The sequence below is a fragment of the Pleurodeles waltl genome, chromosome 8, assembly GCF_031143425.1.
Source record: "Pleurodeles waltl isolate 20211129_DDA chromosome 8, aPleWal1.hap1.20221129, whole genome shotgun sequence".
Lineage (NCBI taxonomy): Eukaryota > Metazoa > Chordata > Amphibia > Caudata > Salamandridae > Pleurodeles > Pleurodeles waltl.
Window position 1 is genome coordinate 1,298,171,848 of NC_090447.1, and position 26,446 is coordinate 1,298,198,293.

Genomic DNA, 26,446 nt, shown 5'->3' on the forward strand with positions numbered 1-26,446 from the left:
CGTGGACACATCCAAATTTTTGGAAGAAAACAGAGGTGTTTTTTGCAAAGTGTCTACCTGTAGATTTTGGCCTCTAGCTCAGCCGGCACCTAGGGAAACCTACTAAACCTGTGCATTCCTGAAAACTAGAGACCTAGGGGAATCCAGGGAGGGGTGACTTGCGGGACTCGGACCAGGTTCTGTTACCCAGAATCCTTTGCAAACCTCAAAATTTGGCTAAAAAAACACATGGTCCTCACATTTCTGTGGCAGAAAGTTCTGGAATCTGAGAGGAGGCACAAATTTCCTTCCACCCAGCGTTCCCCCACGTCTCCCGAAAAAAATTATACCTCACTTGTGTGGGTAGGCCTAGCGCCCGCGACAGGAAACACCCCAAAGCGCAACGTGGACACATCCAAATCTTTGGAAGAAAACAGAGGTGTTTTTTGCGAAGTGCCTACCTGTAGATTTTGGCCTCTAGCTCAGCCGGCACCTACGGAAACCTACCAAACCTGTGCATTTCTGAAAACTAGAGACCTAGGGGAATCCAAGGAGGGGTGACTTGCAGGGCTTGGACCAGGTTCTGTTACCCAGAATCCTTTGCAAACCTCAAAATTTGGCTAAAAAAACACATGTTCCTCACATTTCTGTGGCACAAAGTTCTGGAATCTGAGAGGAGCCACAAATTTCCTTCCACCCAGCGTTCCCCCAAGTCTCCCGATAAAAATGATACCTCACTTGTTTGGGTAGGCCTAGCGCCCGCGACAGGAAACACCCCAAAGCGCAACTTGGACACATCCAAAATTTTTGAAGAAAACAGAGGTGTTTTTTGCGAAGTGCCTACCTGTAGATTTTGGCCTCTAGCTCAGCCGGCACCTAGGGAAAAACCTACCAAACCTGTGCATTTCTGAAAACTAGAGACCTAGGGGAATCCAAGATGCGGTGACTTGCGGGGCTCGGACCAGGTTCTGTTAGCCAGAATCCTTTGCAAACCTCAAACTTTGGCTAAAAAAACACATGGTCCTCACATTTCTGTGGCAGAAAGTTCTGGAATCTGAGATGAGCCACAAATTTCCTTCCACCCAGCGTTCCCCCAAGTCTCCCGATAAAAATGATACCTCACTTGTGTGGGTAGGCCTAGCGCCCGCGACACGAAACGCCCCAAAGCGCAACATGGACACATCCAAATTTTTGGAAGAAAACAGAGGTGTTTTTTGCGAAGTGCCTACCTGTAGATTTTGGCCTCTAGCTCAGCCGGCACCTAGGGAAACCTACCAAACCTGTGCAATTCTGAAAACTAGAGACCTAGGGGTATCCAAGGAGGGGTGACTTGCAGGGCTCGGACCAGGTTCTGTTACCCAGAATCCTTTGCAAACCTCAAAATTTGGCTAAAAAAACACATGTTCCTCACATTTCTGTGGCAGAAAGTTCTGGAATCTGAGAGGAGCCACCAATTTCCTTCCACCCAGCGTTCCCCAAAGTCTCCCGATAAAAATGATACCTCACTTGTGTGGGTAGGCCTAGCGCCCGCGACAGGAAACGCCCCAAAGCGCAACATGGACACATCCACATTTTTGGAAGAAAACAGAGGTGTTTTTTGCGAAGTGCTTACCTGTAGATTTTGGCCTCTAGCTCAGCCGGCACCTAGGGAAACCTACCAAACCTGTGCATTTCTGAAAACTAGAGACCTAGGGGTATCCAAGGAGGGGTGACTTGCAGGGCTCGGACCAGGTTCTGTTACCCAGAATCCTTTGCAAACCTCAAAATTTGGCTAAAAAAACACATGTTCCTCACATTTCTGTGGCAGAAAGTTCTGGAATCTGAGAGGAGCCACAAATTTCCTTCCACCCAGCGTTCCCCCAAGTCTCCCGATAAAAATGATACCTCACTTGTGTGGGTAGGCCTAGCGCCCGCGACAGGAAACGCCCCAAAGCGCAACATGGACACATCCATATTTTTGGAAGATAACAGAGGTGTTTTTTGCGAAGTGCCTACCTGTAGATTTTGGCCTCTAGCTCAGCCGGCACCTAGGGAAACCTACCAAACCTGTGCATTTCTGAAAACTAGAGACCTAGGGGTATCCAAGGAGGGGTGACTTGCAGGGCTCGGACCAGGTTCTGTTACCCAGAATCCTTTGCAAACCTCAAAATTTGGCTAAAAAAACACATGTTCCTCACATTTCTGTGGCAGAAAGTTCTGGAATCTGAGAGGAGCCACAAATTTCCGTCCACCCAGCGTTCCCCAAAGTCTCCCGATAAAAATGATACCTCACTTGTGTGGGTAGGCCTAGCGCCCGCGACAGGAAACGCCCCAAAGCGCAACATGGACACATCCACATTTTTGGAAGAAAACAGAGGTGTTTTTTGCGAAGTGCTTACCTGTAGATTTTGGCCTCTAGCTCATCCGGCACCTAGGGAAACCTACCAAACCTGTGCATTTCTGAAAACTAGAGACCTAGGGGTATCCAAGGAGGGGTGACTTGCAGGGCTCGGACCAGGTTCTGTTACCCAGAATCCTTTGCAAACCTCAAAATTTGGCTAAAAAAAACATGTTCCTCACATTTCTGTGGCAGAAAGTTCTGGAATCTGAGAGGAGCCACAAATTTCCTTCCACCCAGCGTTCCCCAAAGTCTCCCGATAAAAATGATACCTCACTTGTGTGGGTAGGCCTAGCGCCCGCGACAGGAAACGCCCCAAAGCGCAACATGGACACATCCAAATTTTTGGAAGAAAACAGAGGTGTTTTTTGCGAAGTGCCTACATGTAGATTTTGGCCTCTAGCTCAGCCGGCACCTAGGGAAACCTACCAAACCTGTGCATTTCTGAAAACTAGAGACCTAGGGGTATCCAAGGAGGGGTGACATGCAGGGCTCGGACCAGGTTCTGTTACCCAGAATCCTTTGCAAACCTCAAAATTTGGCTAAAAAAAACACATGTTCCTCACATTTCTGTGGCAGAAAGTTCTGGAATCTGAGAGGAGCCACGAATTTCCTTCCACCCAGCGTTCCCCAAAGTCTCCCGATAAAAATGATACCTCACTTGTGTGGGTAGGCCTAGCGCCCGCAACAGGAAACGCCCCAAAGCGCAACGTGGACACATCCAAATTTTTGGAAGAAAACAGAGGTGTTTTTTGCGAAGTGTCTACCTGTAGATTTTGGCCTCTAGCTCAGCCGGCACCTAGGGAAACCTACTAAACCTGTGCATTTCTGAAAACTAGAGACCTAGGGGAATCAAGGGAGGGGTGACTTGCGGGACTCGGACCAGGTTCTGTTACCCAGAATCCTTTGCAAACCTCAAAATTTGGCTAAAAAAACACATGGTCCTCACATTTCTGTGGCAGAAAGTTCTGGAATCTGAGAGGAGCCACAAATTTCCTTCCACCCAGCGTTCCCCCACGTCTCCCGATGAAAATTATACCTCACTTGTGTGGGTAGGCCTAGCGCCCGCGACAGGAAACACCCCAAAGCGCAACGTGGACACATCCAAATCTTTGGAAGAAAACAGAGGTGTTTTTTGCGAAGTGCCTACCTGTAGATTTTGGCCTCTAGCTCAGCCGGCACCTAGGGAAACCTACCAAACCTGTGCATTTCTGAAAACTAGAGACCTAGGGGAATCCAAGGAGGGGTGACTTGCGGAGCTTGGACCAGGTTCTGTTACCCAGAATCCTTTGCAAACCTCAAAATTTGGCTAAAAAAACACATGTTCCTCACATTTCTGTGGCAGAAAGTTCTGGAATCTGAGAGGAGCCACAAATTTCCTTCCACCCAGTGTTCCCCCAAGTCTCCCGATAAAAATGATACCTCACTTGTGTGGGTAGGCCTAGCGCCCGCGACAGGAAACGCCCCAAAGCGCAACTTGGACACATCCAAAATTTTTGAAGAAAACAGAGGTGTTTTTTGCGAAGTGCCTACCTGTAGATTTTGGCCTCTAGCTCAGCCGGCACCTAGGAAAAACCGACCAAACCTGTGCATTTCTGAAAACTAGAGACCTAGGGGAATCCAAGATGCGGTGACTTGCGGGGCTCGGACCAGGTTCTGTTAGCCAGAATCCTTTGCAAACCTCAAACTTTGGCTAAAAAAACACATGGTCCTCACATTTCTGTGGCAGAAAGTTCTGGAATCTGAGATGAGCCACAAATTTCCTTCCACCCAGCGTTCCCCCAAGTCTCCCGATAAAAATGATACCTCACTTGTGTGGGTAGGCCTAGCGCCCGCGACAGGAAACGCCCCAAAGCGCAACATGGACACATCCATATTTTTGGAAGAAAACAGAGGTGTTTTTTGCGAAGTGCCTACCTGTAGATTTTGGCCTCTAGCTCAGCCGGCACCTAGGGAAACCTACCAAACCTGTGCATTTCTGAAAACTAGAGACCTAGGGGTATCCAAGGAGGGGTGACTTGCAGGGCTCGGACCAGGTTCTGTTACCCAGAATCCTTTGCAAACCTCAAAATTTGGCTAAAAAAACACATGTTCCTCACATTTCTGTGGCAGAAAGTTCTGGAATCTGAGAGGAGCCACAAATTTCCTTCCACCCAGCGTTCCCCCAAGTCTCCCGATAAAAATGATACCTCACTTGTGTGGGTAGGCCTAGCGCCCGCGACAGGAAACGCCCCAAAGCGCAACATGGACACATCCATATTTTTGGAAGATAACAGAGGTGTTTTTTGCGAAGTGCCTACCTGTAGATTTTGGCCTCTAGCTCAGCCGGCACCTAGGGAAACCTACCAAACCTGTGCATTTCTGAAAACTAGAGACCTAGGGGTATCCAAGGAGGGGTGACTTGCAGGGCTCGGACCAGGTTCTGTTACCCAGAATCCTTTGCAAACCTCAAAATTTGGCTAAAAAAACACATGTTCCTCACATTTCTGTGGCAGAAAGTTCTGGAATCTGAGAGGAGCCACAAATTTCCGTCCACCCAGCGTTCCCCAAAGTCTCCCGATAAAAATGATACCTCACTTGTGTGGGTAGGCCTAGCGCCCGCGACAGGAAACGCCCCAAAGCGCAACATGGACACATCCACATTTTTGGAAGAAAACAGAGGTGTTTTTTGCGAAGTGCTTACCTGTAGATTTTGGCCTCTAGCTCATCCGGCACCTAGGGAAACCTACCAAACCTGTGCATTTCTGAAAACTAGAGACCTAGGGGTATCCAAGGAGGGGTGACTTGCAGGGCTCGGACCAGGTTCTGTTACCCAGAATCCTTTGCAAACCTCAAAATTTGGCTAAAAAAAACATGTTCCTCACATTTCTGTGGCAGAAAGTTCTGGAATCTGAGAGGAGCCACAAATTTCCTTCCACCCAGCGTTCCCCAAAGTCTCCCGATAAAAATGATACCTCACTTGTGTGGGTAGGCCTAGCGCCCGCGACAGGAAACGCCCCAAAGCGCAACATGGACACATCCAAATTTTTGGAAGAAAACAGAGGTGTTTTTTGCGAAGTGCCGACATGTAGATTTTGGCCTCTAGCTCAGCCGGCACCTAGGGAAACCTACCAAACCTGTGCATTTCTGAAAACTAGAGACCTAGGGGTATCCAAGGAGGGGTGACATGCAGGGCTCGGACCAGGTTCTGTTACCCAGAATCCTTTGCAAACCTCAAAATTTGGCTAAAAAAACACATGTTCCTCACATTTCTGTGGCAGAAAGTTCTGGAATCTGAGAGGAGCCACAAATTTCCTTCCACCCAGCGTTCCCCAAAGTCTCCCGATAAAAATGATACCTCACTTGTGTGGGTAGGCCTAGCGCCCGCAACAGGAAACGCCCCAAAGCGCAACGTGGACACATCCAAATTTTTGGAAGAAAACAGAGGTGTTTTTTGCGAAGTGTCTACCTGTAGATTTTGGCCTCTAGCTCAGCCGGCACCTAGGGAAACCTACTAAACCTGTGCATTTCTGAAAACTAGAGACCTAGGGGAATCAAGGGAGGGGTGACTTGCGGGACTCGGACCAGGTTCTGTTACCCAGAATCCTTTGCAAACCTCAAAATTTGGCTAAAAAAACACATGGTCCTCACATTTCTGTGGCAGAAAGTTCTGGAATCTGAGAGGAGCCACAAATTTCCTTCCACCCAGCGTTCCCCCACGTCTCCCGATGAAAATTATACCTCACTTGTGTGGGTAGGCCTAGCGCCCGCGACAGGAAACACCCCAAAGCGCAACGTGGACACATCCAAATCTTTGGAAGAAAACAGAGGTGTTTTTTGCGAAGTGCCTACCTGTAGATTTTGGCCTCTAGCTCAGCCGGCACCTAGGGAAACCTACCAAACCTGTGCATTTCTGAAAACTAGAGACCTAGGGGAATCCAAGGAGGGGTGACTTGCGGAGCTTGGACCAGGTTCTGTTACCCAGAATCCTTTGCAAACCTCAAAATTTGGCTAAAAAAACACATGTTCCTCACATTTCTGTGGCAGAAAGTTCTGGAATCTGAGAGGAGCCACAAATTTCCTTCCACCCAGTGTTCCCCCAAGTCTCCCGATAAAAATGATACCTCACTTGTGTGGGTAGGCCTAGCGCCCGCGACAGGAAACGCCCCAAAGCGCAACTTGGACACATCCAAAATTTTTGAAGAAAACAGAGGTGTTTTTTGCGAAGTGCCTACCTGTAGATTTTGGCCTCTAGCTCAGCCGGCACCTAGGAAAAACCGACCAAACCTGTGCATTTCTGAAAACTAGAGACCTAGGGGAATCCAAGATGCGGTGACTTGCGGGGCTCGGACCAGGTTCTGTTAGCCAGAATCCTTTGCAAACCTCAAACTTTGGCTAAAAAAACACATGGTCCTCACATTTCTGTGGCAGAAAGTTCTGGAATCTGAGATGAGCCACAAATTTCCTTCCACCCAGCGTTCCCCCAAGTCTCCCGATAAAAATGATACCTCACTTGTGTGGGTAGGCCTAGCGCCCGCGACAGGAAACGCCCCAAAGCGCAACATGGACACATCCATATTTTTGGAAGAAAACAGAGGTGTTTTTTGCGAAGTGCCTACCTGTAGATTTTGGCCTCTAGCTCAGCCGGCACCTAGGGAAACCTACCAAACCTGTGCATTTCTGAAAACTAGAGACCTAGGGGTATCCAAGGAGGGGTGACTTGCAGGGCTCGGACCAGGTTCTGTTACCCAGAATCCTTTGCAAACCTCAAAATTTGGCTAAAAAAACACATGTTCCTCACATTTCTGTGGCAGAAAGTTCTGGAATCTGAGAGGAGCCACAAATTTCCTTACACCCAGCGTTCCCCAAAGTCTCCCGATAAAAATGATACCTCACTTGTGTGGGTAGGCCTAGCGCCCGCGACAGGAAACGCCCCAAAGCGCAACGTGGACACATCCAAATTTTTGGAAGAAAACAGAGGTGTTTTTTGCAAAGTGCCTACCTGTAGATTTTGGCCTCTAGCTCAGCCGGCACCTAGGGAAACCTACTAAACCTGTGCATTTCTGGAAACTAGAGACCTAGGGGAATCCAGGGAGGGGTGACTTGCGGGACTCGGACCAGGTTCTGTTACCCAGAATCCTTTGCAAACCTCAAAATTTGGCTAAAAAAACACATGGTCCTCACATTTCTGTGGCAGAAAGTTCTGGAATCTGAGAGGAGCCACAAATGTCCTTCCACCCAGCGTTCCCCCACGTCTCCCGATAAAAATTATACCTCACTTGTGTGGGTAGGCCTAGCGCCCGCGACAGGAAACACCCCAAAGCGCAACGTGGACACATCCAAATCTTTGGAAGAAAACAGAGGTGTTTTTTGCGAAGTGCCTACCTGTAGATTTTGGCCTCTAGCTCAGCCGGCACCTAGGGAAACCTACCAAACCTGTGCATTTCTGAAAACTAGAGACCAAGGGGAATCCAAGAAGGGGTGACTTGCGGGGCTCGGACCAGGTTCTGTTACCCAGAATCCTTTGCAAACCTCAAACTTTGGCTAAAAAAACACATGGTCCTCACATTTCTGTGGCAGAAAGTTCTGGAATCTGAGAGGAGCCACAAATTTCCTTCCACCCAGCGTTCCCCCAAGTCTCCCGATAAAAATTATACCTCACTTGTGTGGGTAGGCCTAGCGCCCGCGACAGGAAACGCCCCAAAGCGCACCGTGGACACATCCAAATTTTTGGAAGAAAACAGAGGTGTTTTTTGCGAAGTGCCTACCTGTAGATTTTGGCCTCTAGCTCAGCCGGCACCTAGGGAAACCTACCAAACCTGTGCATTTCTGAAAACTAGAGACCTAGGGATATCCAAGGAGGGGTGACTTGCAGGGATCGGACCAGGTTCTGTTACCCAGAATCCTTTGCAAACCTCAAAATTTGGCTAAAAAAACACATGTTCCTCACATTTCTGTGGCAGAAAGTTCTGGAATCTGAGAGGAGCCACAAATTTCCTTACACCCAGCGTTCCCCAAAGTCTCCCGATAAAAATGATACCTCACTTGTGTGGGTAGGCGTAGCGCCCGCGACAGGAAACGCCCCAAAGCGCAACGTGGACACATCCAAATTTTTGGAAGAAAACAGAGGTGTTTTTTGCGAAGTGCCTACCTGTAGATTTTGGCCTCTAGCTCAGCCGGCACCTAGGGAAACCTACCAAACCTGTGCATTTCTGAAAACTAGAGACCAAGGGGAATCCAAGGAGGGGTGACTTGCGGGGCTCGGACCAGGTTCTGTTACCCAGAATCCTTTGCAAACCTCAAACTTTGGCTAAAAAAACACATGGTCCTCACATTTCTGTGGCAGAAAGTTCTGGAATCTGAGAGGAGCCACAAATTTCCTTCCACCCAGCGTTCCCCCAAGTCTCCCGATAAAAATTATACCTCACTTGTGTGGGTAGGCCTAGCGCCCGCGACAGGAAACACCCCAAAGCGCAACGTGGACACATCCAAATTTTTGGAAGAAAACAGAGGTGTTTTTTGCGAAGTGCCTACCTGTAGATTTTGGCCTCTAGCTCAGCCGGCACCTAGGGAAACCTACCAAACCTGTGCATTTCTGAAAACTAGAGACCTAGGGGAATCCAAGGAGGGGTGACTTGCGGGGCTCGGTCCAGGTTCTGTTACCCAGAATCCTTTGCAAACCTCAAAATTTGGCTAAAAAAACACATGGTCCTCACATTTCTGTGGCAGAATGTTCTGGAATCTGAGAGGAGCCACAAATTTCCTTCCACCCAGCGTTCCCCCAAGTCTCCCGATATAAATGATACCTCACTTGTGTGGGTAGGCCTAGCGCCCGCGACAGGAAACACCCCAAAGCGCAACGTGGACACATCCACATTTTTGGAAGAAAACAGAGGTGTTTTTTGCGAAGTGCCTACCTGTAGATTTTGGCCTCTAGCTCAGCCGGCACCTAGGGAAGCCTACCAAACCTGTGCATTTCTGAAAACTAGAGACCTAGGGGAATCCAAGGAGGGATGACTTGCGGGGCTCGAACCAGGTTCTGTTACCCAGAATCCTTTGCAAACCTCAAAATTTGGCTAAAAAAACACATGTTCCTCACATTTCTGTGGCAGAAAATTCTGGAATCTGAGAGGAGCCACAAATTTCCTTCCACCCAGTGTTCCCCCAAGTCTCCCAATAAAAATGATACCTCACTTGTGTGGGTAGGCCTAGCGCCCGCGACAGGAAACGCCCCAAAGCGCAACGTGGACACATCCAAATTTTTGGAAGAAAACAGAGGTGTTTTTTGCGAAGTGTCTACCTGTAGATTTTGGCCTCTAGCTCAGCCGGCACCTAGGGAAACCTACCAAACCTGTGCATTTCTGAAAACTAGAGACCTAGGGGTATCCAAGGAGGGGTGACTTGCAGGGCTCGGACCAGGTTCTGTTACCCAGAATCCTTTGCAAACCTCAAAATTTGGCTAAAAAAACACATGTTCCTCACATTTCTGTGGCAGAAAGTTCTGGAATCTGAGAGGAGCCACAAATTTCCTTCCACCCAGCGTTCCCCAAAGTCTCCCGATAAAAATGATACCTCACTTGTGTGGGTAGGCCTAGCGCCCGCGACAGGAAACGCCCCAAAGCGCAACGTGGACACATCCAAATTTTTGGAAGAAAACAGAGGTGTTTTTTGCGAAGTGCCTACCTGTAGATTTTGGCCTCAAGCTCAGCCGGCACCTAGGGAAACCTACCAAACCTGTGCATTTCTGAAAACTAGAGACCAAGGGGAATCCAAGGAGGGGTGACTTGCGGGGCTCGGACCAGGTTCTGTTACCCAGAATCCTTTGCAAACCTCAAACTTTGGCTAAAAAAACACATGGTCCTCACATTTCTGTGGCAGAAAGTTCTGGAATCTGAGAGGAGCCACAAATTTCCTTCCACCCAGCGTTCCCCCAAGTCTCCCGATAAAAATGATACCTCACTTGTGTGGGTAGGCCCAGCGCCTGCGACAGGAAATGCCCCAAAGCGCAACATGGACACATCCAAATTTTTGGAAGAAAACAGAGGTGTTTTTTGCGAAGTGCCTACCTGTAGATTTTGGCCTCTAGCTCAGCCGGCACCTAGGGAAACCTACCAAACCTGTGCATTTCTGAAAACTAGAGACCTAGGGGTATCCAAGGAGGGGTGACTTGCAGGGCTCGGACCAGGTTCTGTTACCCAGAATCCTTTGCAAACCTCAAAATTTGGCTAAAAAAACACATGTTCCTCACATTTCTGTGGCAGAAAGTTCTGGAATCTGAGAGGAGCCACAAATTTCCTTCCACCCAGCGTTCCCCAAAGTCTCCCGATAAAAATGATACCTCACTTGTGTGGGTAGGCCTAGCGCCCGCGACAGGAAACGCCCCAAAGCGCAACGTGGACACATCCAAATTTTTGGAAGAAAACAGAGGTGTTTTTTGCGAAGTGTCTACCTGTAGATTTTGGCCTCTAGCTCAGCCGGCACCTAGGGAAACCTACTAAACCTGTGCATTCCTGAAAACTAGAGACCTAGGGGAATCCAGGGAGGGGTGACTTGCGGGACTCGGACCAGGTTCTGTTACCCAGAATCCTTTGCAAACCTCAAAATTTGGCTAAAAAAACACATGGTCCTCACATTTCTGTGGCAGAAAGTTCTGGAATCTGAGAGGAGCCACAAATTTCCTTCCACCCAGCGTTCCCCCACGTCTCCCGAAAAAAATTATACCTCACTTGTGTGGGTAGGCCTAGCGCCCGCGACAGGAAACACCCCAAAGCGCAACGTGGACACATCCAAATCTTTGGAAGAAAACAGAGGTGTTTTTTGCGAAGTGCCTACCTGTAGATTTTGGCCTCTAGCTCAGCCGGCACCTACGGAAACCTACCAAACCTGTGCATTTCTGAAAACTAGAGACCTAGGGGAATCCAAGGAGGGGTGACTTGCGGGGCTTGGACCAGGTTCTGTTACCCAGAATCCTTTGCAAACCTCAAAATTTGGCTAAAAAAACACATGTTCCTCACATTTCTGTGGCACAAAGTTCTGGAATCTGAGAGGAGCCACAAATTTCCTTCCACCCAGCGTTCCCCCAAGTCTCCCGATAAAAATGATACCTCACTTGTTTGGGTAGGCCTAGCGCCCGCGACAGGAAACACCCCAAAGCGCAACTTGGACACATCCAAAATTTTTGAAGAAAACAGAGGTGTTTTTTGCGAAGTGCCTACCTGTAGATTTTGGCCTCTAGCTCAGCCGGCACCTAGGAAAAACCTACCAAACCTGTGCATTTCTGAAAACTAGAGACCTAGGGGAATCCAAGATGCGGTGACTTGCGGGGCTCGGACCAGGTTCTGTTAGCCAGAATCCTTTGCAAACCTCAAACTTTGGCTAAAAAAACACATGGTCCTCACATTTCTGTGGCAGAAAGTTCTGGAATCTGAGATGAGCCACAAATTTCCTTCCACCCAGCGTTCCCCCAAGTCTCCCGATAAAAATGATACCTCACTTGTGTGGGTAGGCCTAGCGCCCGCGACACGAAACGCCCCAAAGCGCAACATGGACACATCCAAATTTTTGGAAGAAAACAGAGGTGTTTTTTGCGAAGTGCCTACCTGTAGATTTTGGCCTCTAGCTCAGCCGGCACCTAGGGAAACCTACCAAACCTGTGCATTTCTGAAAACTAGAGACCTAGGGGTATCCAAGGAGGGGTGACTTGCAGGGCTCGGACCAGGTTCTGTTACCCAGAATCCTTTGCAAACCTCAAAATTTGGCTAAAAAAACACATGTTCCTCACATTTCTGTGGCAGAAAGTTCTGGAATCTGAGAGGAGCCACCAATTTCCTTCCACCCAGCGTTCCCCAAAGTCTCCCGATAAAAATGATACCTCACTTGTGTGGGTAGGCCTAGCGCCCGCGACAGGAAACGCCCCAAAGCGCAACATGGACACATCCACATTTTTGGAAGAAAACAGAGGTGTTTTTTGCGAAGTGCTTACCTGTAGATTTTGGCCTCTAGCTCAGCCGGCACCTAGGGAAACCTACCAAACCTGTGCATTTCTGAAAACTAGAGACCTAGGGGTATCCAAGGAGGGGTGACTTGCAGGGCTCGGACCAGGTTCTGTTACCCAGAATCCTTTGCAAACCTCAAAATTTGGCTAAAAAAACACATGTTCCTCACATTTCTGTGGCAGAAAGTTCTGGAATCTGAGAGGAGCCACAAATTTCCTTCCACCCAGCGTTCCCCCAAGTCTCCCGATAAAAATGATACCTCACTTGTGTGGGTAGGCCTAGCGCCCGCGACAGGAAACGCCCCAAAGCGCAACATGGACACATCCATATTTTTGGAAGATAACAGAGGTGTTTTTTGCGAAGTGCCTACCTGTAGATTTTGGCCTCTAGCTCAGCCGGCACCTAGGGAAACCTACCAAACCTGTGCATTTCTGAAAACTAGAGACCTAGGGGTATCCAAGGAGGGGTGACTTGCAGGGCTCGGACCAGGTTCTGTTACCCAGAATCCTTTGCAAACCTCAAAATTTGGCTAAAAAAACACATGTTCCTCACATTTCTGTGGCAGAAAGTTCTGGAATCTGAGAGGAGCCACAAATTTCCGTCCACCCAGCGTTCCCCAAAGTCTCCCGATAAAAATGATACCTCACTTGTGTGGGTAGGCCTAGCGCCCGCGACAGGAAACGCCCCAAAGCGCAACATGGACACATCCACATTTTTGGAAGAAAACAGAGGTGTTTTTTGCGAAGTGCTTACCTGTAGATTTTGGCCTCTAGCTCATCCGGCACCTAGGGAAACCTACCAAACCTGTGCATTTCTGAAAACTAGAGACCTAGGGGTATCCAAGGAGGGGTGACTTGCAGGGCTCGGACCAGGTTCTGTTACCCAGAATCCTTTGCAAACCTCAAAATTTGGCTAAAAAAAACATGTTCCTCACATTTCTGTGGCAGAAAGTTCTGGAATCTGAGAGGAGCCACAAATTTCCTTCCACCCAGCGTTCCCCAAAGTCTCCCGATAAAAATGATACCTCACTTGTGTGGGTAGGCCTAGCGCCCGCGACAGGAAACGCCCCAAAGCGCAACGTGGACACATCCAAATTTTTGGAAGAAAACAGAGGTGTTTTTTGCGAAGTGCCTACCTGTAGATTTTGGCCTCTAGCTCAGCCGGCACCTAGGGAAACCTACCAAACCTGTGCATTTCTGAAAACTAGAGACCAAGGAGAATCCAAGGAGGGGTGACTTGCGGGGCTCGGACCAGGTTCTGTTACCCAGAATCCTTTGCAAACCTCAAAATTTGGCTAAAAAAACACATGTTCCTCACATTTCTGTGGCAGAAAGTTCTGGAATCTGAGAGGAGCCACAAATTTCCTTCCACCCAGCGTTCCCCAAAGTCTCCCGATAAAAATGATACCTCACTTGTGTGGGTAGGCCTAGCGCCCGCGACAAGAAACGCCCCAAAGCGCAACATGGACACATCCACATTTTTGGAAGAAAACAGAGGTGTTTTTTGCGAAGTGCTTACCTGTAGATTTTGGCCTCTAGCTCAGCCGGCACCTAGGGAAACCTACCAAACCTGTGCATTTCTGAAAACTAGAGACCTAGGTGTATCCAAGGAGGGGTGACTTGCAGGGCTCGGACCAGGTTCTGTTACCCAGAATCCTTTGCAAACCTCAAAATTTGGCTAAAAAAACACATGTTCCTCACATTTCTGTGGCAGAAAGGTCTGGAATCTGAGAGGAGCCACAAATTTCCTTCCACCCAGCGTTCCCCAAAGTCTCCCGATAAAAATGATACCTCACTTGTGTGGGTAGGCCTAGCGCCCGCGACAGGAAACGCCCCAAAGCGCAACATGGACACATCCACTTTTTTGGAAGAAAACAGAGGTGTTTTTTGCGAAGTGCTTACCTGTAGATTTTGGCCTCTAGCTCAGCCGGCACCTAGGGAAACCTACCAAACCTGTGCATTTCTGAAAACTAGAGACCTAGGGGTATCCAAGGAGGGGTGACTTGCAGGGCTCGGACCAGGTTCTGTTACCCAGAATCCTTTGCAAACCTCAAAATTTGGCTAAAAAAACACATGTTCCTCACATTTCTGTGGCAGAAAGGTCTGGAATCTGAGAGGAGCCACAAATTTCCTTCCACCCAGCGTTCCCCCAAGTCTCCCGATAAAAATGATACCTCACTTGTGTGGGTAGGCCTAGCGCCCGCGACAGGAAACGCCCCAAAGCGCAACATGGACACATCCATATTTTTGGAAGATAACAGAGGTGTTTTTTGCGAAGTGCCTACCTGTAGATTTTGGCCTCTAGCTCAGCCGGCACCTAGGGAAACCTACCAAACCTGTGCATTTCTGAAAACTAGAGACCTAGGGGTATCCAAGGAGGGGTGACTTGCAGGGCTCGGACCAGGTTCTGTTACCCAGAATCCTTTGCAAACCTCAAAATTTGGTTAAAAAAACACATGTTCCTCACATTTCTGTGGCAGAAAGTTCTGGAATCTGAGAGGAGCCACAAATTTCCGTCCACCCAGCGTTCCCCAAAGTCTCCCGATAAAAATGATACCTCACTTGTGTGGGTAGGCCTAGCGCCCGCGACAGGAAACGCCCCAAAGCGCAACATGGACACATCCACATTTTTGGAAGAAAACAGAGGTGTTTTTTGCGAAGTGCTTACCTGAAGATTTTGGCCTCTAGCTCATCCGGCACCTAGGGAAACCTACCAAACCTGTGCATTTCTGAAAACTAGAGTCCTAGGGGTATCCAAGGAGGGGTGACTTGCAGGGCTCGGACCAGGTTCTGTTACCCAGAATCCTTTGCAAACCTCAAAATTTGGCTAAAAAAAACATGTTCCTCACATTTCTGTGGCAGAAAGTTCTGGAATCTGAGAGGAGCCACAAATTTCCTTCCACCCAGCGTTCCCCAAAGTCTCCCGATAAAAATGATACCTCACTTGTGTGGGTAGACCTAGCGCCCGCGACAGGAAACGCCCCAAAGCGCAACATGGACACATCCACATTTTTGGAAGAAAACAGAGGTGTTTTTTGCGAAGTGCTTACCTGTAGATTTTGGCCTCTAGCTCAGCCGGCACCTAGGGAAACCTACCAAACCTGTGCATTTCTGAAAACTAGAGACCTAGGGGTATCCAAGGAGGGGTGACTTGCAGGGCTCGGACCAGGTTCTGTTACCCAGAATCCTTTGCAAACCTCAAAATTTGGCTAAAAAAACACATGTTCCTCACATTTCTGAGGCAGAAAGTTCTGGAATCTGAGAGGAGCCACAAATTTCCTTACACCCAGCGTTCCCCAAAGTCTCCCGATAAAAATGATACCTCACTTGTGTGGGTAGGCCTAGCGCCCGCGACAGGAAGCGCCCCAAAGCGCAACGTGGACACATCCAAATTTTTGGAAGAAAACAGAGGTGTTTTTTGCGAAGTGCCTACCTGTAGATTTTGGCCTCTAGCTCAGCCGGCACCTAGGGAAACCTACCAAACCTGTGCATTTCTGAAAACTAGAGACCTAGGTGTATCCAAGGAGGGGTGACTTGCAGGGCTCGGACCAGGTTCTGTTACCCAGAATCCTTTGCAAACCTCAAAATTTGGCTAAAAAAACACATGTTCCTCACATTTCTGTGGCAGAAAGGTCTGGAATCTGAGAGGAGCCACAAATTTCCTACCACCCAGCGTTCCCCAAAGTCTCCCGATAAAAATGATACCTCACTTGTGTGGGTAGGCCTAGCGCCCGCGACAGGAAACGCCCCAAAGCGCAACATGGACACATCCACTTTTTTGGAAGAAAACAGAGGTGTTTTTTGCGAAGTGCTTACCTGTAGATTTTGGCCTCTAGCTCAGCCGGCACCTAGGGAAACCTACCAAACCTGTGCATTTCTGAAAACTAGAGACCTAGGGGTATCCAAGGAGGGGTGACTTGCAGGGCTCGGACCAGGTTCTGTTACCCAGAATCCTTTGCAAACCTCAATATTTGGCTAAAAAAACACATGTTCCTCACATTTCTGTGGCAGAAAGTTCTGGAATCTGAGAGGAGCCACAAATTTCCTTACACCCAGCGTTCCCCAAAGTCTCCCGATAAAAATGATACCTCACTTGTGTGGGTAGGCCTAGCGCCCGCGACAGGAAGCGCCCCAAAGCGCAACGTGGACACATCCAAATTTTTGGAAGAAAACAGAGGTGTTTTTTGCGAAGTGCCTACCTGTAGATTTTGGCCTCTAGCTCAGCCGGCACCTAGGGAAACCTACCAAACCTGTGCATTTCTGAAAACTAGAGACCTAGGGGTATCCAAGGAGGGGTGACTTGCAGGGCTCGGACCAGGTTCTGTTACCCAGAATCCTTTGCAAACCTCAAAATTTGGCTAAAAAAACACATGTTCCTCACATTTCTGTGGCAGAAAGTTCTGGAATCTGAGAGGAGCCACCAATTTCCTTCCACCCAGCGTTCCCCAAAGTCTCCCGATAAAAATGATACCTCACTTGTGTGGGTAGGCCTAGCGCCCGCGACAGGAAACGCCCCAAAGCGCAACATGGACACATCCACATTTTTGGAAGAAAACAGAGGTGTTTTTTGCGAAGTGCTTACCTGTAGATTTTGGCCTCTAGCTCAGCCGGCACCTAGGGAAACCTACCAAACCTGTGCATTTCTGAAAACTAGAGACCTAGGGGTATCCAAGGAGGGGTGACTTGCAGGGCTCGGACCAGGTTCTGTTACCCAGAATCCTTTGCAAACCTCAAAATTTGGCTAAAAAAACACATGTTCCTCACATTTCTGTGGCAGAAAGTTCTGGAATCTGAGAGGAGCCACAAATTTCCTTCCACCCAGCGTTCCCCCAAGTCTCCCGATAAAAATGATACCTCACTTGTGTGGGTAGGCCTAGCGCCCGCGACAGGAAACGCCCCAAAGCGCAACATGGACACATCCATATTTTTGGAAGATAACAGAGGTGTTTTTTGCGAAGTGCCTACCTGTAGATTTTGGCCTCTAGCTCAGCCGGCACCTAGGGAAACCTACCAAACCTGTGCATTTCTGAAAACTAGAGACCTAGGGGTATCCAAGGAGGGGTGACTTGCAGGGCTCGGACCAGGTTCTGTTACCCAGAATCCTTTGTAAACCTCAAAATTTGGCTAAAAAAACACATGTTCCTCACATTTCTGTGGCAGAAAGTTCTGGAATCTGAGAGGAGCCACAAATTTCCGTCCACCCAGCGTTCCCCAAAGTCTCCCGATAAAAATGATACCTCACTTGTGTGGGTAGGCCTAGCGCCCGCGACAGGAAACGCCCCAAAGCGCAACATGGACACATCCACATTTTTGGAAGAAAACAGAGGTGTTTTTTGCGAAGTGCTTACCTGTAGATTTTGGCCTCTAGCTCATCCGGCACCTAGGGAAACCTACCAAACCTGTGCATTTCTGAAAACTAGAGACCTAGGGGTATCCAAGGAGGGGTGACTTGCAGGGCTCGGACCAGGTTCTGTTACCCAGAATCCTTTGCAAACCTCAAAATTTGGCTAAAAAAAACATGTTCCTCACATTTCTGTGGCAGAAAGTTCTGGAATCTGAGAGGAGCCACAAATTTCCTTCCACCCAGCGTTCCCCAAAGTCTCCCGATAAAAATGATACCTCACTTGTGTGGGTAGGCCTAGCGCCCGCGACAGGAAACGCCCCAAAGCGCAACGTGGACACATCCAAATTTTTGGAAGAAAACAGAGGTGTTTTTTGCGAAGTGCCTACCTGTAGATTTTGGCCTCTAGCTCAGCCGGCACCTAGGGAAACCTACCAAACCTGTGCATTTCTGAAAACTAGAGACCAAGGAGAATCCAAGGAGGGGTGACTTGCGGGGCTCGGACCAGGTTCTGTTACCCAGAATCCTTTGCAAACCTCAAAATTTGGCTAAAAAAACACATGTTCCTCACATTTCTGTGGCAGAAAGTTCTGGAATCTGAGAGGAGCCACAAATTTCCTTCCACCCAGCGTTCCCCAAAGTCTCCCGATAAAAATGATACCTCACTTGTGTGGGTAGGCCTAGCGCCCGCGACAGGAAACGCCCCAAAGCGCAACATGGACACATCCACATTTTTGGAAGAAAACAGAGGTGTTTTTTGCGAAGTGCTTACCTGTAGATTTTGGCCTCTAGCTCAGCCGGCACCTAGGGAAACCTACCAAACCTGTGCATTTCTGAAAACTAGAGACCTAGGGGTATCCAAGGAGGGGTGACTTGCAGGGCTCGGACCAGGTTCTGTTACCCAGAATCCTTTGCAAACCTCAAAATTTGGCTAAAAAAACACATGTTCCTCACATTTCTGTGGCAGAAAGTTCTGGAATCTGAGAGGAGCCACAAATTTCCTTCCACCCAGCGTTCCCCCAAGTCTCCCGATAAAAATGATACCTCACTTGTGTGGGTAGGCCTAGCGCCCGCGACAGGAAACGCCCCAAAGCGCAACATGGACACATCCATATTTTTGGAAGATAACAGAGGTGTTTTTTGCGAAGTGCCTACCTGTAGATTTTGGCCTCTAGCTCAGCCGGCACCTAGGGAAACCTACCAAACCTGTGCATTTCTGAAAACTAGAGACCTAGGGGTATCCAAGGAGGGGTGACTTGCAGGGCTCGGACCAGGTTCTGTTACCCAGAATCCTTTGTAAACCTCAAAATTTGGCTAAAAAAACACATGTTCCTCACATTTCTGTGGCAGAAAGTTCTGGAATCTGAGAGGAGCCACAAATTTCCGTCCACCCAGCGTTCCCCAAAGTCTCCCGATAAAAATGATACCTCACTTGTGTGGGTAGGCCTAGCGCCCGCGACAGGAAACGCCCCAAAGCGCAACATGGACACATCCACATTTTTGGAAGAAAACAGAGGTGTTTTTTGCGAAGTGCTTACCTGTAGATTTTGGCCTCTAGCTCATCCGGCACCTAGGGAAACCTACCAAACCTGTGCATTTCTGAAAACTAGAGACCTAGGGGTATCCAAGGAGGGGTGACTTGCAGGGCTCGGACCAGGTTCTGTTACCCAGAATCCTTTGCAAACCTCAAAATTTGGCTAAAAAAAACATGTTCCTCACATTTCTGTGGCAGAAAGTTCTGGAATCTGAGAGGAGCCACAAATTTCCTTCCACCCAGCGTTCCCCAAAGTCTCCCGATAAAAATGATACCTCACTTGTGTGGGTAGGCCTAGCGCCCGCGACAGGAAACGCCCCAAAGCGCAACGTGGACACATCCAAATTTTTGGAAGAAAACAGAGGTGTTTTTTGCGAAGTGCCTACCTGTAGATTTTGGCCTCTAGCTCAGCCGGCACCTAGGGAAACCTACCAAACCTGTGCATTTCTGAAAACTAGAGACCAAGGAGAATCCAAGGAGGGGTGACTTGCGGGGCTCGGACCAGGTTCTGTTACCCAGAATCCTTTGCAAACCTCAAAATTTGGCTAAAAAAACACATGTTCCTCACATTTCTGTGGCAGAAAGTTCTGGAATCTGAGAGGAGCCACAAATTTCCTTCCACCCAGCGTTCCCCAAAGTCTCCCGATAAAAATGATACCTCACTTGTGTGGGTAGGCCTAGCGCCCGCGACAAGAAACGCCCCAAAGCGCAACATGGACACATCCACATTTTTGGAAGAAAACAGAGGTGTTTTTTGCGAAGTGCTTACCTGTAGATTTTGGCCTCTAGCTCAGCCGGCACCTAGGGAAACCTACCAAACCTGTGCATTTCTGAAAACTAGAGACCTAGGTGTATCCAAGGAGGGGTGACTTGCAGGGCTCGGACCAGGTTCTGTTACCCAGAATCCTTTGCAAACCTCAAAATTTGGCTAAAAAAACACATGTTCCTCACATTTCTGTGGCAGAAAGGTCTGGAATCTGAGAGGAGCCACAAATTTCCTTCCACCCAGCGTTCCCCAAAGTCTCCCGATAAAAATGATACCTCACTTGTGTGGGTAGGCCTAGCGCCCGCGACAGGAAACGCCCCAAAGCGCAACATGGACACATCCACTTTTTTGGAAGAAAACAGAGGTGTTTTTTGCGAAGTGCTTACCTGTAGATTTTGGCCTCTAGCTCAGCCGGCACCTAGGGAAACCTACCAAACCTGTGCATTTCTGAAAACTAGAGACCTAGGGGTATCCAAGGAGGGGTGACTTGCAGGGCTCGGACCAGGTTCTGTTACCCAGAATCCTTTGCAAACCTCAAAATTTGGCTAAAAAAACACATGTTCCTCACATTTCTGTGGCAGAAAGGTCTGGAATCTGAGAGGAGCCACAAATTTCCTTCCACCCAGCGTTCCCCCAAGTCTCCCGATAAAAATGATACCTCACTTGTGTGGGTAGGCCTAGCGCCCGCGACAGGAAACGCCCCAAAGCGCAACATGGACACATCCATATTTTTGGAAGATAACAGAGGTGTTTTTTGCGAAGTGCCTACCTGTAGATTTTGGCCTCTAGCTCAGCCGGCACCTAGGGAAACCTACCAAACCTGTGCATTTCTGAAAACTAGAGACCTAGGGGTATCCAAGGAGGGGTGACTTGCAGGGCTCGGACCAGGTTCTGTTACCCAGAATCCTTTGCAAACCTCAAAATTTGGTTAAAAAAACACATGTTCCTCACATTTCTGTGGCAGAAAGTTCTGGAATCTGAGAGGAGCCACAAATTTCCGTCCACCCAGCGTTCCCCAAAGTCTCCCGATAAAAATGATACCTCACTTGTGTGGGTAGGCCTAGCGCCCGCGACAGGAAACGCCCCAAAGCGCAACATGGACACATCCACATTTTTGGAAGAAAACAGAGGTGTTTTTTGCGAAGTGCTTACCTGAAGATTTTGGCCTCTAGCTCATCCGGCACCTAGGGAAACCTACCAAACCTGTGCATTTCTGAAAACTAGAGTCCTAGGGGTATCCAAGGAGGGGTGACTTGCAGGGCTCGGACCAGGTTCTGTTACCCAGAATCCTTTGCAAACCTCAAAATTTGGCTAAAAAAAACATGTTCCTCACATTTCTGTGGCAGAAAGTTCTGGAATCTGAGAGGAGCCACAAATTTCCTTCCACCCAGCGTTCCCCAAAGTCTCCCGATAAAAATGATACCTCACTTGTGTGGGTAGACCTAGCGCCCGCGACAGGAAACGCCCCAAAGCGCAACATGGACACATCCACATTTTTGGAAGAAAACAGAGGTGTTTTTTGCGAAGTGCTTACCTGTAGATTTTGGCCTCTAGCTCAGCCGGCACCTAGGGAAACCTACCAAACCTGTGCATTTCTGAAAACTAGAGACCTAGGGGTATCCAAGGAGGGGTGACTTGCAGGGCTCGGACCAGGTTCTGTTACCCAGAATCCTTTGCAAACCTCAAAATTTGGCTAAAAAAACACATGTTCCTCACATTTCTGAGGCAGAAAGTTCTGGAATCTGAGAGGAGCCACAAATTTCCTTACACCCAGCGTTCCCCAAAGTCTCCCGATAAAAATGATACCTCACTTGTGTGGGTAGGCCTAGCGCCCGCGACAGGAAGCGCCCCAAAGCGCAACGTGGACACATCCAAATTTTTGGAAGAAAACAGAGGTGTTTTTTGCGAAGTGCCTACCTGTAGATTTTGGCCTCTAGCTCAGCCGGCACCTAGGGAAACCTACCAAACCTGTGCATTTCTGAAAACTAGAGACCAAGGAGAATCCAAGGAGGGGTGACTTGCGGGGCTCGGACCAGGTTCTGTTACCCAGAATCCTTTGCAAACCTCAAAATTTGGCTAAAAAAACACATGTTCCTCACATTTCTGTGGCAGAAAGTTCTGGAATCTGAGAGGAGCCACAAATTTCCTTCCACCCAGCGTTCCCCAAAGTCTCCCGATAAAAATGATACCTCACTTGTGTGGGTAGGCCTAGCGCCCGCGACAGGAAACGCCCCAAAGCGCAACATGGACACATCCACATTTTTGGAAGAAAACAGAGGTGTTTTTTGCGAAGTGCTTACCTGTAGATTTTGGCCTCTAGCTCAGCCGGCACCTAGGGAAACCTACCAAACCTGTGCATTTCTGAAAACTAGAGACCTAGGTGTATCCAAGGAGGGGTGACTTGCAGGGCTCGGACCAGGTTCTGTTACCCAGAATCCTTTGCAAACCTCAAAATTTGGCTAAAAAAACACATGTTCCTCACATTTCTGTGGCAGAAAGGTCTGGAATCTGAGAGGAGCCACAAATTTCCTACCACCCAGCGTTCCCCAAAGTCTCCCGATAAAAATGATACCTCACTTGTGTGGGTAGGCCTAGCGCCCGCGACAGGAAACGCCCCAAAGCGCAACATGGACACATCCACTTTTTTGGAAGAAAACAGAGGTGTTTTTTGCGAAGTGCTTACCTGTAGATTTTGGCCTCTAGCTCAGCCGGCACCTAGGGAAACCTACCAAACCTGTGCATTTCTGAAAACTAGAGACCTAGGGGTATCCAAGGAGGGGTGACTTGCAGGGCTCGGACCAGGTTCTGTTACCCAGAATCCTTTGCAAACCTCAATATTTGGCTAAAAAAACACATGTTCCTCACATTTCTGTGGCAGAAAGTTCTGGAATCTGAGAGGAGCCACAAATTTCCTTACACCCAGCGTTCCCCAAAGTCTCCCGATAAAAATGATACCTCACTTGTGTGGGTAGGCCTAGCGCCCGCGACAGGAAGCGCCCCAAAGCGCAACGTGGACACATCCAAATTTTTGGAAGAAAACAGAGGTGTTTTTTGCGAAGTGCCTACCTGTAGATTTTGGCCTCTAGCTCAGCCGGCACCTAGGGAAACCTACCAAACCTGTGCATTTCTGAAAACTAGAGACCTAGGGGTATCCAAGGAGGGGTGACTTGCAGGGCTCGGACCAGGTTCTGTTACCCAGAATCCTTTGCAAACCTCAAAATTTGGCTAAAAAAACACATGTTCCTCACATTTCTGTGGCAGAAAGTTCTGGAATCTGAGAGGAGCCACAAATTTCCTTCCACCCAGCGTTCCCCAAAGTCTCCCGATAAAAATGATACCTCACTTGTGTGGGTAGGCCTAGCGCCCGCGACAGGAAGCGCCCCAAAGCGCAACATGGACACATCCAAATCTTTGGAAGAAAACAGAGGTGTTTTTTGCGAAGTGCCTACCTGTAGATTTTGGCCTCTAGCTCAGCCGGCACCTAGGGAAACCTACCAAACCTGTGCATTTCTGAAAACTAGAGATCAAGGGGAATCCAAGGAGGGGTGACTTGCGGGGCTCGGACCAGGTTCTGTTACCCAGAATCCTTTGCAAACCTCAAACTTTGGCTAAAAAACACATGGTCCTCACATTTCTGTGGCAGAAAGTTCTGGAATCTGAGAGGAGCCACATATTTCCTTCCACCCAGCGTTCCCCAAAGTCTCCCGATAAAAATGATACCTCACTTGTGTGGGTAGGCCTAGCGCCCGCGACAGGAAACGCCCCAAAGCGCAACGTGGACACATCCAAATTTTTGGAAGAAAACAGAGGTGTTTTTTGCGCAGTGTCTACCTGTAGATTTTGGCCTCTAGCTCAGCCGGCACCTAGGGAAACCTACTAAACCTGTGCATTTCTGAAAACTAGAGACCTAGGGGAATCCAGGGAGGGGTGACTTGCGGGACTCGGACCAGGTTCTGTTACCCAGAATCCTTTGCAAACCTCAAAATTTGGCTAAAAAAACACATGGTCCTCACATTTCTGTGGCAGAAAGTTCTGGAATCTGAGAGGAGCCACAAATTTCCTTCCACCCAGCGTTCCCCCACGTCTCCCGATAAAAATTATACCTCACTTGTGTGGGTAGGCCTAGCGCCCGCGACAGGAAACACCCCAAAGCGCAACGTGGACACATCCAAATCTTTGGAAGAAAACAGAGGTGTTTTTTGCGAAGTGCCTACCTGTAGATTTTGGCCTCTACCTCAGCCGGCACCTAGGGAAACCTACCAAACCTGTGCATTTCTGAAAACTAGAGACCTAGGGGAATCCAAGGAGGGGTGACTTGCGGGGCTTGGACCAGGTTCTGTTACCCAGAATCCTTTGCAAACCTCAAAATTTGGCTAAAAAAACACATGTTCCTCACATTTCTGTGGCAGAAAGTTCTGGAATCTGAGAGGAGCCACAAATTTCCTTCCACCCAGCGTTCCCCCAAGTCTCCCGATAAAAATGATACCTCACTTGTGTGGGTAGGCCTAGCGCCCGCGACAGGAAACACCCCAAAGCGCAACTTGGACACATCCAAAATTTTTGAAGAAAACAGAGGTGTTTTTTGCGAAGTGCCTACCTGTAGATTTTGGCCTCTAGCTCAGCCGGCACCTAGGAAAAACCTACCAAACCTGTGCATTTGTGAAAACTAGAGACCTAGGGGAATCCAAGATGCGGTGACTTGCGGGGCTCGGACCAGGTTCTGTTAGCCAGAATCCTTTGCAAACCTCAAACTTTGGCTAAAAAAACACATGGTCCTCACATTTCTGTGGCAGAAAGTTCTGGAATCTGAGAGGAGCCACAAATTTCCTTCCACCCAGCGTTCCCCAAAGTCTCCCGATAAAAATGATACCTCACTTGTGTGGGTAGGCCTAGCGCCCGCGACAGGAAACGCCCCAAAGCGCAACATGGACACATCCACATTTTTGGAAGAAAACAGAGGTGTTTTTTGCGAAGTGCTTACCTGTAGATTTTGGCCTCTAGCTCAGCCGGCACCTAGGGAAACCTACCAAACCTGTGCATTTCTGAAAACTAGAGACCTAGGTGTATCCAAGGAGGGGAGACTTGCAGGGCTCGGACCAGGTTCTGTTACCCAGAATCCTTTGCAAACCTCAAAATTTGGCTAAAAAAACACATGTTCCTCACATTTCTGTGGCAGAAAGGTCTGGAATCTGAGAGGAGCCACAAATTTCCTTCCACCCAGCGTTCCCCAAAGTCTCCCGATAAAAAGTGATACCTCACTTGTGTGGGTAGGCCTAGCGCCCGCGACAGGAAACGCCCCAAAGCGCAACATGGACACATCCACTTTTTTGGAAGAAAACAGAGGTGTTTTTTGCGAAGTGCTTACCTGTAGATTTTGGCCTCTAGCTCAGCCGGCACCTAGGGAAACCTACCAAACCTGTGCATTTCTGAAAACTAGAGACCTAGGGGTATCCAAGGAGGGGTGACTTGCAGGGCTCGGACCAGGTTCTGTTACCCAGAATCCTTTGCAAACCTCAATATTTGGCTAAAAAAACACATGTTCCTCACATTTCTGTGGCAGAAAGTTCTGGAATCTGAGAGGAGCCACAAATTTCCTTACACCCAGCGTTCCCCAAAGTCTCCCGATAAAAATGATACCTCACTTGTGTGGGTAGGCCTAGCGCCCGCGACAGGAAGCGCCCCAAAGCGCAACGTGGACACATCCAAATTTTTGGAAGAAAACAGAGGTGTTTTTTGCGAAGTGCCTACCTGTAGATTTTGGCCTCTAGCTCAGCCGGCACCTAGGGAAACCTACCAAACCTGTGCATTTCTGAAAACTAGAGACCTAGGGGTATCCAAGGAGGGGTGACTTGCAGGGCTCGGACCAGGTTCTGTTACCCAGAATCCTTTGCAAACCTCAAAATTTGGCTAAAAAAACACATGTTCCTCACATTTCTGTGGCAGAAAGTTCTGGAATCTGAGAGGAGCCACAAATTTCCTTCCACCCAGCGTTCCCCAAAGTCTCCCGATAAAAATGATACCTCACTTGTGTGGGTAGGCCTAGCGCCCGCGACAGGAAGCGCCCCAAAGCGCAACATGGACACATCCAAATCTTTGGAAGAAAACAGAGGTGTTTTTTGCGAAGTGCCTACCTGTAGATTTTGGCCTCTAGCTCAGCCGGCACATAGGGAAACCTACCAAACCTGTGCATTTCTGAAAACTAGAGATCAAGGGGAATCCAAGGAGGGGTGACTTGCGGGGCTCGGACCAGGTTCTGTTACCCAGAATCCTTTGCAAACCTCAAACTTTGGCTAAAAAACACATGGTCCTCACATTTCTGTGGCAGAAAGTTCTGGAATCTGAGAGGAGCCACATATTTCCTTCCACCCAGCGTTCCCCAAAGTCTCCCGATAAAAATGATACCTCACTTGTGTGGGTAGGCCTAGCGCCCGCGACAGGAAACGCCCCAAAGCGCAACGTGGACACATCCAAATTTT